Source organism: Ambystoma mexicanum, chromosome 6q (genome assembly GCF_040938575.1).
Source record: "Ambystoma mexicanum isolate Mex_15411 chromosome 6q, UKY_AmexF1_1, whole genome shotgun sequence".
In the NCBI taxonomy this organism is placed as follows: domain Eukaryota; kingdom Metazoa; phylum Chordata; class Amphibia; order Caudata; family Ambystomatidae; genus Ambystoma; species Ambystoma mexicanum.
The window spans coordinates 950,381,995-950,398,819 of record NC_090937.1 but is presented as its reverse complement, the minus strand read 5'-3'; positions in this window follow the sequence as shown (position 1 = coordinate 950,398,819).

Below are 16,825 nucleotides of genomic sequence, written 5' to 3'. Positions count from 1 at the left end.
GTGTACATGGATTTCAGGGGTGCGCGGGAAGTTCCACACGCGATTTGGCCGGGTATGTGGATTTCAGGGGTGCGCGGGAAGTTCCACACGCGATTTGTCAGTGTACGTGGATTTCAGGGGTGCGCGGGAAGTTCCACACGCGATTTGTCAGGGTACGTGGATTTCAGGGGTGCGCGGGAAGTTCCACACGCGATTTGGCCGGGTACGTGGATTTCAGGGGTGCGCGGGAAGTTCCACACGCGATTTGTCAGGGTACGTGGATTTCAGGGGTGCGCGGGAAGTTCCACACGCGATTTGGCCAGGTACGTGGATTTCAGGGGTGCGCGGGAAGTACCACACGCGATTTGTCAGGGTACGTGGATTTCAGGGGTGCGCGGGAAGTTCCACACGCGATTTGGCCGTGTACGTGGATTTCAGGGGTGCGCGGGAAGTTCCACACGGGATTTGGCCGGGTACGTGGATTTCAGGGGTGCGCGGGAAGTGCCACACGCGATTTGGCCGGGTATGTGGATTTCAGGGGTGCGCGGGAAGTACCACACGCGATTTGTCAGGGTACGTGGATTGCAGGGGTGCGCGGGAAGTTCCACACGCGATTTGTCAGGGTACGTGGATTTGAGGGGTGCGCGGGAAGTTCCACACACGATTTGGCCGTGTACGTGGATTTCAGGGGTGCGCGGGAAGTTCCACACGCGATTTGGCCGGGTACGTGGATTTCAGGGGTGCGCGGGAAGTTCCACACGCGATTTGGCCGTGTACGTGGATTTCAGGGGTGCGCGGGAAGTTCCACACGCGATTTGTCAGTGTACGTGGATTTCAGGGGTGCGCGGGAAGTTCCACACGCGATTTGGCCGGGTACGTGGATTTCAGGGGTGCGTGGGAAGGTCCACACGCGATTTGTCAGGGTACGTGGATTTCAGGGGTGCGCGGGAAGTTCCACACGTGATTTGGCCGGGTACGTGGATTTCAGGGGTGCGCGGTAAGTACCACACGTGATTTGTCAGGGTACGTGGATTGCAGTTGTGCACGGGAAGTTCCACACGCGATTTGTCAGGGTAAGTGTATTTCAGGGGTGCGCGGGAAGTTCCACACGCGATTTGGCCGTGTACGTGGATTTCAGGGGTGCGCGGGAAGTTCCACACGGGATTTGGCCGGGTATGTGGATTTCAGGGGTGCGCGGGAAGTGCCACGCGCGATTTGGCAGGGTACGTGGATTTCAGGGGTGCGCGGGAAGTACCACACGCGATTTGTCAGGGTACGTGGATTGCAGGGGTGCGCGGGAAGTTCCACACGCGATTTGTCAGGGTACGTGGATTTGAGGGGTGCGCGGGAAGTTCCACACGCGATTTGGCCGTGTACGTGGATTTCAGGGGAGCGCGGGAAGTTCCACACGCGATTTGGCCGGGTACGTGGATTCCAGGGGTGCGCGGGAAGTTCCACACGCGATTTGTCAGGGTACGTGGATTTCAGGGGTGCGCAGGAAGTTCCACACGCGATTTGGCCGTGTACGTGGATTTCAGGGGTGCGCGGGAAGTTCCACACGGGATTTGGCCGGGTACGTGGATTTCAGGGGTGCGCGGGAAGTTCCACACGCGATTTGGCTGTGTGCTCCCAGGTATTCCCTGTACACCCTCCACGGCCCCTGCAGGCAGCACACACCACAGGGGACTACCCTGCACACCTGCTCATGTCACCCAGCACCCCCACCCCCCAGCCACCAGGGGCAGCCTCCACCAGGCCCCCACCCATGTCTCCCACCACCCCCACCACACAGCAGTGCAGGGGCACCCTCCACCAGGCCCCCACCCATGTCTCCCACCACCCCCACCCCCCAGCAGTGCATGGGCACCCTCCACCAGGCCCCCACCCATGTCTCCCACCACCCCCACCCCCCAGCCACCAGGGGCAGCCTCCACCAGGCCCCCACCCATGTCTCCCACCACCCCCACCCCCCAGCAGTGCAGGGGCACCCTCCACCAGGCCCCCACCCATGTCTCCCACCACCCCCACCTCCCAGCCACCAGGGGCAGCCTCCACCAGGCCTCCACCCATGTCTCCCACCACCCCTACCCCCCAGCAGTGCAGGGGCACCCTCCACCAGGCCCCCACCCATGTCCAACTCATGTCTCCCTGCACCCCCACCCCCCAGCATCCAGGGGCACCCTCCACCAGGCCCCCACTCATGTCTCCCACCACCCCCACCCCCCAGCATCCAGGGGCACCCTCCACCAGGCCCCCACTCATGTCTCCCACCGCCCCCACCACCCAGCCACCAGGGGCAGTCTCCACCAGACCCCCACTCATGTCTCCCACCACTCCCACCCCCCAGCATCCAGGGGCACCCTCCACCAGGCCCCCACTCATGTCTCCCACCACCCCCACCCCCCAGCAGTGCAGGGGCAGCCTCCACCAGGCCCACACTCATGTCTCCCACCACCCCCACCCCCCAGCAGTGCAGGGGCAGCCTCCACCAGGCCCCCACTCATGTCTACCACCACCCCCACCCCCCAGCCACCAGGCGCACCCTCCACCAGGCCCCCACTCATGTCTCCCACCACCCCCACCCCCCAGCATCCAGGGGCACCCTCCACCAGGCCCCCACTCATGTCTCCCACCACCCCCACCCCCCAGCATCCAGGGGCACCCTCCACCGGCCCCCACTCATGTCTCCCACCACCCCCACCCCCCAGCCACCAGGGGCAGCCTCCGCCAGGCCCCCACTCATGTCTCCCACCACCCCCACCCCCCAGCAGTGCAGGGGCAGCCTCCACAAGGCCCCCACTCATGTCTACCACCACCCCCACCCCCCAGCCACCAGGGGCAGCCTCCACCAGGCCCCCACTCATGTCTCCCACCACCCCCACCCCCCAGCCACCAGGGGCAGCCTCCACCAGGCCCCCACTCATGTCTCCCACCACCCCCACCCCCCAGCATCCAGGGGCAGCCTCCACCAGGCCCCCACTCATGTCTACCACCACCCCCACCCCCCAGCCACCAGGGGCACCCTCCACCAGGCCCCCACTCATGTCTCCCACCACCCCCACCCCCCAGCCACCAGGGGCAGCCTCCACCAGGCCCCCACTCATGTCTCCCACCACCCCCACCCCCCAGCATCCAGGGGCACCCTTCACCAGGCCCCCACTCATGTCTCCCACCACCCCCACCCCCCAGCAGTGCAGGGGCAGCCACCACCAGGCCCCCACTCATGTCTCCCACCACCCCCACCCCCCAGCATTGCAGGGGCAGCCTCCACCAGGCCCCCACTCATGTCTCCCACCACCCCCACCCCCCAGCATCCAGGGGCACCCTCCACCAGGCCCCCACTCATGTCTCCCACCACCCCCACCCCCCAGTAGTGCAGGGGCAGCCTCCACCAGGCCCCCACTCATGTCTCCCACCACCCTCACCCCCCAGCAGTGCAGGGGCAGCCTCCACCAGGCCCCCACTCATGTCTCCCACCACCCCCACCCCCCAGCATCCAGGGGCACACTCCACCAGGCCCCCACTCATGTCTCCCACCACCCCCACCCCCCAGCATCCAGGGGCACCCTCCACCAGGCCCCCACTCATGTCCAACTCATGTCTCCCTGCACCCCCACCCCCCAGCATCCAGGGGCACCCTCCACCAGGCCCCCACCCATGTCTCCCACCACCCCCACCCCCCAGCAGTGCAGGGGCACCCTCCACCAGGCCCCCACCCATGTCTCCCACTGCCCCCACCCCCCAGCAGTGCAGGGGCATCCACCACCAGGCCCCCACCCATGTCTCCCACCACCCCCACCCCCCAGCAGTGCAGGGGCAGCCTCCACAAGGCCCCCACTCATGTCTACCACCACCCCCACCCCCCAGCCACCAGGGGCAGCCTCCACCAGGCCCCCACTCATGTCTCCCACCACCCCCACCCCCCAGCCACCAGGGGCAGCCTCCACCAGGCCCCCACTCATGTCTCCCACCACCCCCACCCCCCAGCATCCAGGGGCAGCCTCCACCAGGCCCCCACTCATGTCTACCACCACCCCCACCCCCAGCCACCAGGGGCACCCTCCACCAGGCCCCCACTCATGTCTCCCACCACCCCCACCCCCCAGCCACCAGGGGCAGCCTCCACCAGGCCCCCACTCATGTCTCCCACCACCCCCACCCCCCAGCATCCAGGGGCACCCTCCACCAGGCCCCCACTCATGTCTCCCACCACCCCCACCCCCCAGCAGTGCAGGGGCAGCCACCACCAGGCCCCCACTCATGTCTCCCACCACCCCCACCCCCCAGCAGTGCAGGGGAAGCCTCCACCAGGCCCCCACTCATGTCTCCCACCACCCCCACCCCCCAGCATCCAAGGGCACCCTCCACTAGGCCCCCACTCATGTCTCCCACCACCCCCACCCCCCAGCAGTGCAGGGGCAGCCTCCACCAGGCCCCCACTCATGTCTCCCACCACCCTCACCCCCCAGCAGTGCAGGGGCAGCCTCCACCAGGCCCCCACTCATGTCTCCCACCACCCCCACCCCCCAGCATCCAGGGGCACCCTCCACCAGGCCCCCACTCATGTCTCCCACCACCCCCACCCCCCAGCATCCAGGGGCACCCTCCACCAGGCCCCCACTCATGTCCAACTCATGTCTCCCTGCACCCCCACCCCCCAGCATCCAGGGGCACCCTCCACCAGGCCCCCACCCATGTCTCCCACCACCCCCACCCCACAGCAGTGCAGGGGCACCCTCCACCAGGCCCCCACCCATGTCTCAAACCGCCCCCACCCCCCAGCAGTGCAGGGGCATCCTCCACCAGGCCCCCACCCATGTCCAACTCATGTCTCCCTGCACCCCGACCCCCAGCATCCAGGGGAACCCTCCACCAGGCCCCCACTCATGTCTCCCACCACCCCCACCCCCCAGCATCCAGGGGCACCCTCCACCAGGCCCCCACTCATGTCTCCCACCACCCCCACCCCCCAGCCACCAGGGGCAGGCTCCACCAGGCCCCCACTCATGTCTCCCACCACCCCCACCCCCCAGCATCCAGGGGCACCCTCCACCAGGCCCCCACTCATGTCTCCCACCCCCCACCCCCCAGCCAAGAGGGGCAGCCTCCACCAGGCCCCCACTCATGTCTCCCACCACCCCCACCCCCCAGCATCCAGGGGCACCCTCCACCAGGCCCCCACTCATGTCTCCCACCACCCCCACCCCCCAGCAGTGCAGGGGCAGCCTCCACCAGGCCCCCACTCATGTCTCCCACCACCCCCACCCCCCAGCAGTGCAGGGGCAGCCTCCACCAGGCCCCCACTCATGTCTACCACCACCCCCACCCCCCAGCCACCAGGGGCACCCTCCACCAGGCCCCCGCTCATGTCTCCCACCACCCCCACCCCCCAGCCACCAGGGGCAGCCTCCAACAGGCCCCCACTCATGTCTCCCACCACCCCCACCCCCCAGCATCCAGGGGCACCCTCCACCAGGCCCCCACTCATGTCTCCCACCACCCCCACCCCCCAGCCGTGCAGGGGCAGCCTCCACCAGGCCCCCACTCATGTCTCCCACCACCCCCCAGCAGTGCAGGGGCAGCCTCCACCAGGCCCCCACTTAATGTCTCCCACCACCCCCACCCCCCAGCATCAAGGGGCACCCTCCACCAGGCCCCCACTCATGTCCAACTCATGTCTCCCTGCACCCCCACCCCCCAGCATCCAGGGGCACCCTCCACCAGGCCCCCACTCATGTCTCCCTGCACCCAGGTCCTCACAATCACCAACCATGTGCGTAATGGTCAGCCTCCACAGCCAAAAGGCCCTACCAAGTAACTCATTCACCCACATGGAAATGGAAATTACATGTTACACCCCCAACGTACATAAAGCAAATGAACCCATGTCTGTCACACACAATGGTTGCAAATAAATTGGAAAACACCCAACATGACATGCATGAAACCAATGAGATGATACCACACAGTGAAGTATGAAAACAAAATTGTATTAAAAAAATATGAATGCAAATGAAATGAAACAAACTACAATGCCAATGAAAAAAAGAAAAGGTGCATGTCCGTCCAAAAAAATTAAAAACACCAAATCCAAAAAAAATGTACTTCAAAGTCACATTAAAAATGAAATCAATCCGACAGAAAAAAAATAAATCCAAACACCATTGCTCCATGGAGAAGAAATAAAAAATTTAAAAATAAAACAATCCAATGAAGAACTATGTACAAAATATCCAAGGGTCCATGAGCCCAACTGAACAAAGGAAACCTGCAAAAAACCCTAACAAAAATGCAACTATATACAAAAAGTGGAGCTGTGTCCGTCGACTCCAAATCATAAGAATAAACAAATGAAACCTAAAACTAAAGAACTATATACAAAGGCGGCGGGCAAGTCCAGCGGCTCACTCCGTAGTGTTCCGGGCCAGGGCATCATCAAACTCCACGTCTATGTCTCGGAGGCGGTCCTGTTCCATGGCCCCGAGGGTCCGCAGGGACGACGCCATCTGCTCCTCCAACCCCCTGCGGATTGCCTCGAGGCACTCGGCCCGCCTCAGGGCCCTCCGCATGGGGTTCTCCGCCCTGACCATCGTGAGCCGCTCCTCTTCCGCCCGCCGCCGCTCCGCACCTATCTGCTGGCCCAACCGCAGCCACACGGAAGACACTTCCTGTCCTGGGTCCTCCTGCCCTCCGGCCGATGCCTGCCCCTCCGATGTTGATGGCCCCGAGCAATGATGCCTCCCACGTTGACTCTGCTGCTGCCTCTGACGCAACTGCCTCTGCCAGCATGACGGCATCCAGGCTGATGGAATCCACCGACGCCGTCGTGCACGTGCCCTGCCTGATGATGCCGGCACATCCTCCATCTGCTGGGGTACAGTTGCTGTGGTGTCCACCCCTGCTTGACCTCCGACTCCCGACTGTGGCAGGGATGGGATCCCCACCGAGCTGGCTGCAAAGGTCAGTGCAGGTCCACAGGGGGCCCTGGTGGCATCAGGGCCGGAAGAAGCCAAGGAGAACGACTGGCGTATAGCCTCCAAAGAGGAGGAGAGGGCCGCCAGATTGGCCGACACATGCAGGAAACCCCCGAACATGGAAGATCCCAATTGGGCCACGTCGGCACGGTGCTCTTCGTGATGATGTGCGTGCTCCTCCCGGGAAGCACGCACGTCATCACGAATTGCACCCGCGTGCATCGCAACCCCAATCAGGACCTTCTCCATACGGACACGGGTCCCCTCGTCCGCAGGTGGAGGGGAGTCAGGTGACATGGACATCCCCTCTACTTGCGGACGGGCCTGGGATGGGGCATCCCTGCTGGTGCATGGTGTTGCACTCACAGGGTCAGGGACAGCGACATGCACAGGCCCCTCCACGGTGACCTGTGCTGCCTCCTGCCCCTGGCCCTGGACTGCACCACTTGCACCAGCAGGGATGCCCCCACCAGGCCCCATGTGTGCCCCTGTGGCGGCCTCCTCCTCCTCTGTGGAAACCACCAACCTGGATGGCTCCTCACCATCTTCCACCGTAGCAGGCCCCTGTGGGGGCTCACCCACCCCTTCCGCTGCAGCCGTGGGGGCATCCCCGCCGCCTTGCTCCACAGCGCCGTCTCCGCCCTCTTCTTCACTAGCCGCTGCGTAGAGGGAGACAAAGAACACAAGCATCAGGGTACTGTACAATGGTCCCCTAGACAGGAAGCAATAGCAGATGAGTACCACTGTCAAAGTACACTTCCATCATGTCCCTCCACAACACATGGGTCAGTCCAGGCAAAACACACACAGTAACAGGCATGGTGCATGCCATTGACATTTCCATACATGTCCAAAGGACTCTTGAAACATACAATGATATGGAACTCACATGCATCATGGGTCATGCCTATCACATGCACACACTTCACCTCAGTCACATCCATCTGGCCCCATACACCCCAAACACAGCGGATACAAGGGTAACTAGTCTGCATCAGTGAATCTGTGCATTGTCACACACATGTCTCATGCATCCATGGCATGCACAAGTCACAGACACGCAGGTCAGGCACACAGACATGGCTACCATATATGTACCTGGCATCAGCACCCATCCCTCACCCCCACCCATGTCCAGGAACAGAGACTGGCATGCTCTCATGTTTAAAATCTGCATAGGGCTCCCCATGTGGCATTTAAACACATGCAACAACCATGTGGTTCACACATCACTGGTCGCACATGCATTACCATGATGTCCCTGCACACACACATACATGCATACATGGCCTATGTCACACATAGAGGCAAGTATCAGAGAACCAGCACACCGCAACATGCCCTGTCTCACACAGCAATGCTTGGACACTTACCGCTCAACTCCAGACGGGTCTCCCTCTCAAGGATCTGGGCGTGGAGCGCTGGGCGTACGCGTTCCAGGACCCTCATCTGGATGGAACTCATGCGGCCCCGGCCCCCCTCCACGAGGCGCCGGGCCTTCACGAGGGTCCTGGACCTCAAGTCCTCCCAGCGCTTCTTGATCTTCTGGACGTCGCGGGTTGCCACCCCCTCCGCGTTGATGGCAACCACACAGTCGGCCCAGATCCTCTCCCGTCCTTCCTTGCTGGCGCGGGACGATCCAAAGAGGGCTTCATACTGCCCCAGGACATGCTCCACCAGGACACCAACTTTGGTGGCACTGAAGCTGGTGCCCCTCTGGCCTGGGGTTGCCACTGGTGCCAGATGTGGAAGTGCCCGACATGGCAACCCCAGAGGCAGGTGTGGGTGGGCAACTGGGTCCTGGGGCTGGGCTGTGGAGCGATGTAATCCCAGTCGGGAGTCTTCAGTTCCAGCAGGGGTGGACACAGCAACTGGACCCCTGCAGATGGCTGATGTGCAGGCACCAAATGGCAGGGCATGGTGGCAGCAGGCAGGCAGGCAGGCAGCAGCAGATGGCACGTGGGAGGCTGCTCGGGGCACTGGGGGGCAGTAATTCGGCCTTCTGGGCAGGAGCGTGGTCTTCCGTGTGTTTTCGCGTGGCCAGCTTGATACGGAGTGATTTGGCACGTGAAAATCCTGCACGTCAGCGTGAAATTCGAGGAAAGGCCCTTAGCGCGTAAGCGCGTCAGCACGCATACGCGATTCTATTGGACCAAAGGCCCTCAGCGCGTAAGCGCGTCTGTGACGTGACCCGCACGGGTGTTTCCCACACAGCACGTGATGACGGAGCACACGTGGAAAGACTGCACGTCAGAGTGTCATCGCGTGTAATTGGACAAAAGTGCGCGTACACGCGATTGGCCTATGTACGTGTATTTCAGGGGTGCTCGGGCACTGACACACGCAAGTACGTCAGCGCACCTGTATCCCGGGGTGCACGGGAATTTCCACACGCTATTGGACTGGGTACTGGATTTCAGGGGTGCGCGGGTCACACGCTCGCCTACAACACGCGCAACGCATACATTTGCGCGCTAACAAAATAACAAGCTCAGACCCAGGATGAACATATCATTCCTAGTAGCAGTGGCCGTGGGCTACCAAAGGAGGAGGAGGAGGATAGTCAGGGCCAGAATATTCACACCCAGAACCAGCCTTTTCGGGATGCCTGATGACCAGGTGTATGGGAGGTACAGGTTTCCACCACACATAATACTGGACCTGGTGAGTGAGTGGGAGGATGACCTCACATCAACCACCCTGTGCTCCCAAGCACTCAGCCCCCTGGAGAAGGTCCTCAATGTACTGCACTTCTTAGCCACTGGATCATTTCAGCGGACAAGTGCCATAGTGGGTGGGGTATCACAGGCCACCCAGTCACGCTGCCTACACCAGGTCTTGAACATCATCACTGCACGCTCATCAGTCCGCAGGCACATATAGCTGCCCAGAACACCTGCAGAAAGGCATGCTGCCGCCCTGGATTTTTACGGTGTGGCACGATTCCCCAAAGTGCTAGGTGCCATCGACTGCACCCATGTGGCTCTACGTCCACCCAGGGCATCAGAGCACATCTATAGGAACCGCAAGCACTGGCATTCCATCAACGTGCAGGTAGTATGTAATGCCAAGGGAATCATCACCTCAGTATATGCCAACTATCCCGGGTCCACCCACGACAGCTTCATTTACCGAATGTCCACCCTAAGCCGGGACCTAGAAGCTGGGCGGCATGGCGATACATGGCTGCTTGGTGAGTATGAATGCCACTGCACATGCATGCATGTCAGATACTGAGCAAGGTCACCACCCCACCAATGATACCAATCACCACCTCCACAGGGGACAGTGCCTACCCTCTCAGCCCCCACATGATGACGCCAATTCGGAACCCCACCACGCCACCCGAGGTAAGATATAACACAGCCCACATTACAACCCGGGGCATAGTGGAGCGCACATTCGGAGTGCTAAAGTCACGCTTTCGCTCCCTTGACCGTTCTGGCGGCCAGCTGTTATACGCTCCCCCAGTAGTGTGCAGGATCAGAGTGGCAGCATGTGTCCTGCACAACGTTGCAACACGCCGGGGCCTGGCCGTGGACATGGTGGGGCCCCACATCCCCAACCACATGCACAGCCGCTGCGCATGGGAGGGGAAAGGGCACGGGGGGAGGCAGCCCGTACACAGCTAGTGGCTAATTACTTCACATAGAAATCACACCCCTGTGGAGTGCACACTGCCCTGGCACATTCCATCTGACAATCAATGATGACTCAACCTGACACTGATCCTGAATGTCTGGAGAATCAACCGTGAAAACCATATCAGCCTGAGATTGCTCACCTGGAAGTGTTACAATGTGTGCATCCCTACCCACACAGACACCACCAAGGCAGTTTTGTGAAGAAACACATTCAAGCAGCTAAAATGAACACCCACTTGCAAAATGCAACAAGAGGACAGTGCCATATCAGCCAACCCATCCCCAGCACCGCCACACGACACACCGTGCCATGTCATGCTATTTGCAGTTAAACAAAGTAATCCCCACAACATGACACAAGTGTCACAATGTACAGTGTCCCTAATTGAAACTTGCAACACCTGCAATGCTCACAGTAATGCAGGACCAACAACAAACTTGAGCAGGTACTACCATTAACATGACATCACAAATGTAATAAATTAGTAGTCTCACCACCTGGAAATGCCTGCACTCCCACCACTTCCAACTGTACAGTGTTGGCGCCATGTAGAGTTGTAGGTGCACTGCTGCCAACATGGACCCCATCTCCAAACTAGAGGGCCTTGTGTAGACATGAGGAAGGGACCTGCAAATTGGGAGGTAGACACAGATGATGAGTTACACATCAATGCAACATGCAGTGTACAACACGACAGCAATATGCACTAGGAATGTATACACAGTATTGACTAGACTACCCACACATGTAGTGGGAGTCCAATGTCACCATGTACGTCAATTTCACTTGGGCACACCCTTTGCAAGCCCATGGAAACGGGAAGCAGGAGGGGTGTGTGTGACTCAAACCCAAGCATCTGAACCAAATACATGACAAGCCTGCATGTGCCCAGCCACAATGCAGCGTATGCCCACAGGAACCACGGAAGGCAACAAATTGTCCCAAAAAATTTGGGAAAAATAAAAATAAAAATATAAATAAAAAAATAAATAAATAAAAAAAATAAAAAAAAAAAAATGGCCATTGATGGGCCCGGGGGGGTTGGGGAGGCCACCCAGGAGGTCCGAGGACAGGGTGCACACCAAAACCGACATGTGTGGATCCTGGGAAAAAAAAACACCTCCATGGGCTCATGGCCCACACGGCTACCCTATTGTGGGAGTATCACTGCTGTCGCTATTATCACCTTGTGCAGCTGCATCCGGAGGTGGTTGCACTATGGGAGGCAGCCCACGCAAGGCCCTAGTCTGCTCCTCCATGGCTGCAAGCATGCGGGTGTGGTAGGTCTCGTTCTGGAGGATGAGTGTGCGGAGGTCCCCATGCAACAACTCACGGGATGCCCGGACCTCCGCCCTCGTTGCCTGCATCTCAGCTGAGAGCGTACGGGTGAGACGCTCCAGCTGCTGTTCTGTCCTTTGGTGTGTTGAAGCCTCAAGCTCAACAAGAGTCGTCCTGAGGTGAAGGAGCTCCTGCCTCAGGGCTTCCCTGTGGCCCTGGGACTCTATGGAGATGGCCTCCTGCAGAGTCGCCAGTGCCGCCCGCCTGTCCCTGTTGGATGCCAACATGTCCTCCCTGTGTGACTGGCAGATGGAGTCGGTTGCCTGCTGTAGTCGCTCCATCAGCCTTTCAGGGGGGACAATGGAAGTGGCCACCCTATCCATGGCCTGAGCCATCATCTCGGATGATGCTGCCTGTTGGGTTGCCATACCGTAAATGGATTGCTCCCATGCGGTATTGCCAGGTGGCGTACGGCCACCACGTCGGCGGGCACCACACCTGTCTGGGGCAAGGCGAACTGCGCCTTGCTGTGCCGGCACTGCCTGAGGCTGCAGGACTGCATTCCCCCTCTGATCTGCTGGCCCAGGAACAGGATCAGATGTCGCGGAGTGTGACCCTGCATCCGTAACCACCAAAGGCGTAGCTGCCAACACTGACATCCCCATTGAGGGTTCTGACCCTGGTGCAGGTGGGTGGGACAGAACAGAATCCCTCCCTGGAACACTCACCTGCGACGGCACGTAGGTCTCATCATCCGAATCAACACCTGAGTACAGCTCGGGGGAGGTGCAGCCAGAGACACCCCTTGAGAGCACGACCTGCAGCACTTGTGGGTTCTCACCCACCACCACACCACGTCCCTCACTGGTGGTTGGTCGGCCCTCGGACCCCTCCTGGGTCTGCACCATCTCCACAACCCCAGCAGTATCAGGTGCGTCTTCCCCTGCAAAGACATAAAAACAAAGAAATGGAAACAGGCATTAGCACCATGGCACACAATGAGGGCTGAGAAGCAAGAGAACCAGTACTTGATTGACACATGTCCCACATGACTAAAACCCTCCCATGCATGCACCCTCACTGCATATGAAGGGCAGGCAAATGGCACACACTGATGACACCAAGATGGAAGATGAACACATTTTCTGCATGCTGCCTGGCAGTGGCATAACACATTGGCCTGTGATTGCCAGGTGAAACACACATGCCATCACACAGATGGCATGTACCATTGCTATTGAGTGAAGATGGAGAGGAGGGCAGCACCTATTCATTCAGTCCAGTTCCCGCATGTAATAGCTTTTCTAATTCAAACAGGTCAGATTTATCACCTGGAGCTGCCAGTCCAAAATGGTCCAATTGCACAGGGACATGTGTGAACAAATGATATCCAGGTAACAAAGTCACTCCACTTTACCATAGCCATGTCAGACATGTGACTAGAGGACTGAGAAATGCCTAGTAAAAGTGGTGGAATGCAAACAATCTGCCTGAATGAACAGAGAAAAATAAGCAACAATGTTGTGGCAAGGTGACACTTCAAGGGCAACTGGCGTGCTGTTGGGCTAGATGTCTACTGTTGGCAGAAGGGATACTGCTATGGCCAAATGCAGCTGCGCAGGATGTATTGCATGAAGCACATGGCTGACCCATACGACTCAGGCGCACACACTCTCACCTGGCACACAAACAGAAGCCCTCACACACACACCATGCACATGGATGACACACACATGCATGTGCACTCACCGGACAATGCCTCGTAATCAGCCAGATCTCCCACGCCTTGGATCTGTTCCTCCGTGAAGTAGGTCCCAGCGACTGACTCATGTGGAGTGAGTTCCATGTCCACTACTGGAGACCCACCTCCAGTCACTAGAGTTGCGGCATGACTTGAGGCCAGCTTTTTCTTTGCCCTGCGCTTTAGGTCATTCCAGCGCTTATAGCAATCATTGGCTGTGCGCCTCACGATTCCAAGGGCACTTACGATGTCCGCAACGGTCTACCAGTGTGCCTGGCGTTGTGCAGGTGTGGTCTCGGATCCTGCAACAATGACCATCTCGTTATCATGTCCGGACACATACTCGACAAGTGCATTCAGTTCGTCATCCGTGAAGCTGGGCTTCCTCGACGGGCAGGACTGTGTAGCCGTGTCTGGGGCATCAGCCTGTGCCGGACGAGCACTCTTCCTCTTCTGCTTGGAAGGTGGTGGTGATCCTGAGTGTCCTGCACTGCTCTGGACACTAGGGGCAGGAGCCCTGGTGGACTCTGTATCAGGAGTGTGGGATTGCACACTCAGCATGGGAGTTGGTGCAGGCATTGGCTCAAGTGTAATGGTGTCAGGGGGAATGTTAGCAGGATGGACTAGGACCGACACTGTCCTGGCTGGGTGTGTGAGAGCTGGGGTGGATGGAGCCGCAGCTGCCCCTGCAGCCTCTCTGCCCTGCCTACTTGGGGCAGCAGCTGACCTTGCTGCCCCAGATCCACGTGGCATGATGACATCGTGCACCAGCGCACGTGTCATAGGCCTGCTGACCTGGAAGTCAGCCATGGAGTCAGCCAGGTCTGGTGCCACAATGGGCTGGTCAAACAAGGGCTGAGCATGGATGGTGTCAGCCACATCAGCCTCAACGGGAGGGGGGGGGATTATGGGTGCCCTTGACTGGTCCTCCACACATGGGGGGACAGGCTCACCCTGCAAGTAACGACCACGTCCCCTACCGGATCCACCACGGCCACCACTTGTGGCTCTTCCACCTTTGCCACCCTTACGGAATCCTCGCCTCCCAGCCATGGCACTGATGTTAATGTGCGTATGGGAGTGGCTGTAAACTATTGTCCTGGGCAATTGGGGGTCAAAGGGGTTGGGTACCAGATGGTAATTGTACCCTAGTGCTCTAGCAAGGCTAAATGTAACCCCTGGGGAAAGATGACGGGTCACGCTACGCACAGGAGGCCCAAAAAAGGGAGATGATGTGCACGCAACCCCTCCTAGACCACGTGTGCAGAAAGAAAAACCTGCACTACGCTGTGGCACCCAGTAACACAAGAATGAACGTATGCGTGTCACACGCAGCCTAGAATGACCTCTGAAGGGGTAGGCTACACACGGGGCAAGCACAGATGTTAGATACGTGCGTGACTCACCGTCTGCCAGGTAAAAGAGCGTGAAAAAGGAGCGCGTTTGGTTGGCAACACCCCCGCCAAAAGAAGATTTGTACGCTGTCTGAGGAGACATGACAACAGTAGAAGGGAACACTGTTTGAGGGAACAGGCCCAGGTAAACCAGTAAAAGAGAAAAAAGAGAAAAAGCAGTCAGAGGTAACAGGGAGTACGAACTTGAAACGCCGTGAAGTAAATCGCATGTGAAACGACAAGAAGTACAGAATTCACCCACTCGCTCTCCACGAAAAGCACGTACAAGGAAATGGTGTTCTACACGTACCATTTGTGCAGGCCCACACGTCCAGCGTCACTTACGCGGCGTGTACGCGGTAGGGCCATTTCCACCAATTACACACTTTGTCACTTCTGCGTGTAGGGCCATTTCCACCAATTACACGCTTTGTCACTTCTGCGTGTAGGGCCATTTCCACCAATTACACGCTTTGTCACTTCTGCGTGTAGGTCCATTTTCACCAATTACACGCTTTGTCACTGCCGCGTGTACGCGCTAGGCCCATTCCCACCAATTACACGCTTTGACACTCGGACGTGTCTTTCATTTTTTTCACACGCAACATTTTCCAACGTGCACGTGACTTCATAGACGCGCATACGCTGGCTACGCGTTTACGCGCTGAGGGCCTTTCCTCGAATTACACGCAGACGTGTTGGATTTTCACGTGCCAAATCACTCCGTATCAAGCTGGCCACGCGTTCACACACGGAAGACCACGCTCCTGCCCAGAAGGCCAAATTACTGCCCCCCAGAGCCCTGAGCACGCTCCCACCTGCCATCTGCTGCTGCCTGACTGCCTGCTGTCCACGTGCCCTGCCATTTGCTGCCTGCACATCAGCCAGGGGTGCTGTTGCTGTGACCACCCCTGCTGGAACCGAAGACTCCCGACTGATTTTCCATCGCCCCACAGCCCAGCCCCAGGACCCAGTTGCCCACCCACTCCTGCCTCTGGGGTTGCCATGTCGGGCACTGCAACATCTGGCACCAGTGGCAACCCCCGGCCAAGGAGGCAGAGGGGCACCAGCTTCACTGCCACCGAAGTTAGTGCCCTGGTGGAGCATGTCCTGGGGCAGTATGATGCCCTCTTCGGAAGGTTGCGCGCCGACAAGGAAGGACGGACTCGGATGTGGATGGACATCGTGACTGCCATCAACGCGGAGGAGGTGGCAGTCCGTGACTACGAACGTGTCAGGAAGCGCTGGGAGGACTTCAGGTCCAGGACCCTCAACAAGGCCGGGCGCCTCCTGAAGGCAGCGGATGCTAGGGGGCGCCGGGGCCACTTGTCGGAAGATCAGATGAGGGTCCTGGAAAGCATATCCCCAGCGCTCCACATCCAGGTCCTTGAGAAGCAGACCCGTCTGGAGTCGAGCGGTAAGTGTACATGCATACTGATTGTAAGCTGTGCGTGTGGTGGTGTGCCAGGAGTGTGCAGGTTGAACATGTATTTTTATGTGGCCAAGTAGGGGGGGTGTACAGGGCCGTGAGGGTGACACATGCGAGGGGTCTCAGCAGGGTATGTGTAGTTCGGTGTGCGCGTGAAGTTCCACACGCAATTTCAGCAGGGTACGTGTACTCCGGGTGCGTGGCAAATTCCACACACGAATCCAGAAGCCTACGTATATTTTGGGGGTGCCGGGGAGTCCCACACGTGAATTGGCCGTGTGGGTCCTCCCAGCTGTTCTCTCTACACCCTCCACGGCCCCTGCAGGTGGCCCACACCACAGGGGACTACCATGCACCCCTGCACATGTCCCGCAGGCAGCCCATC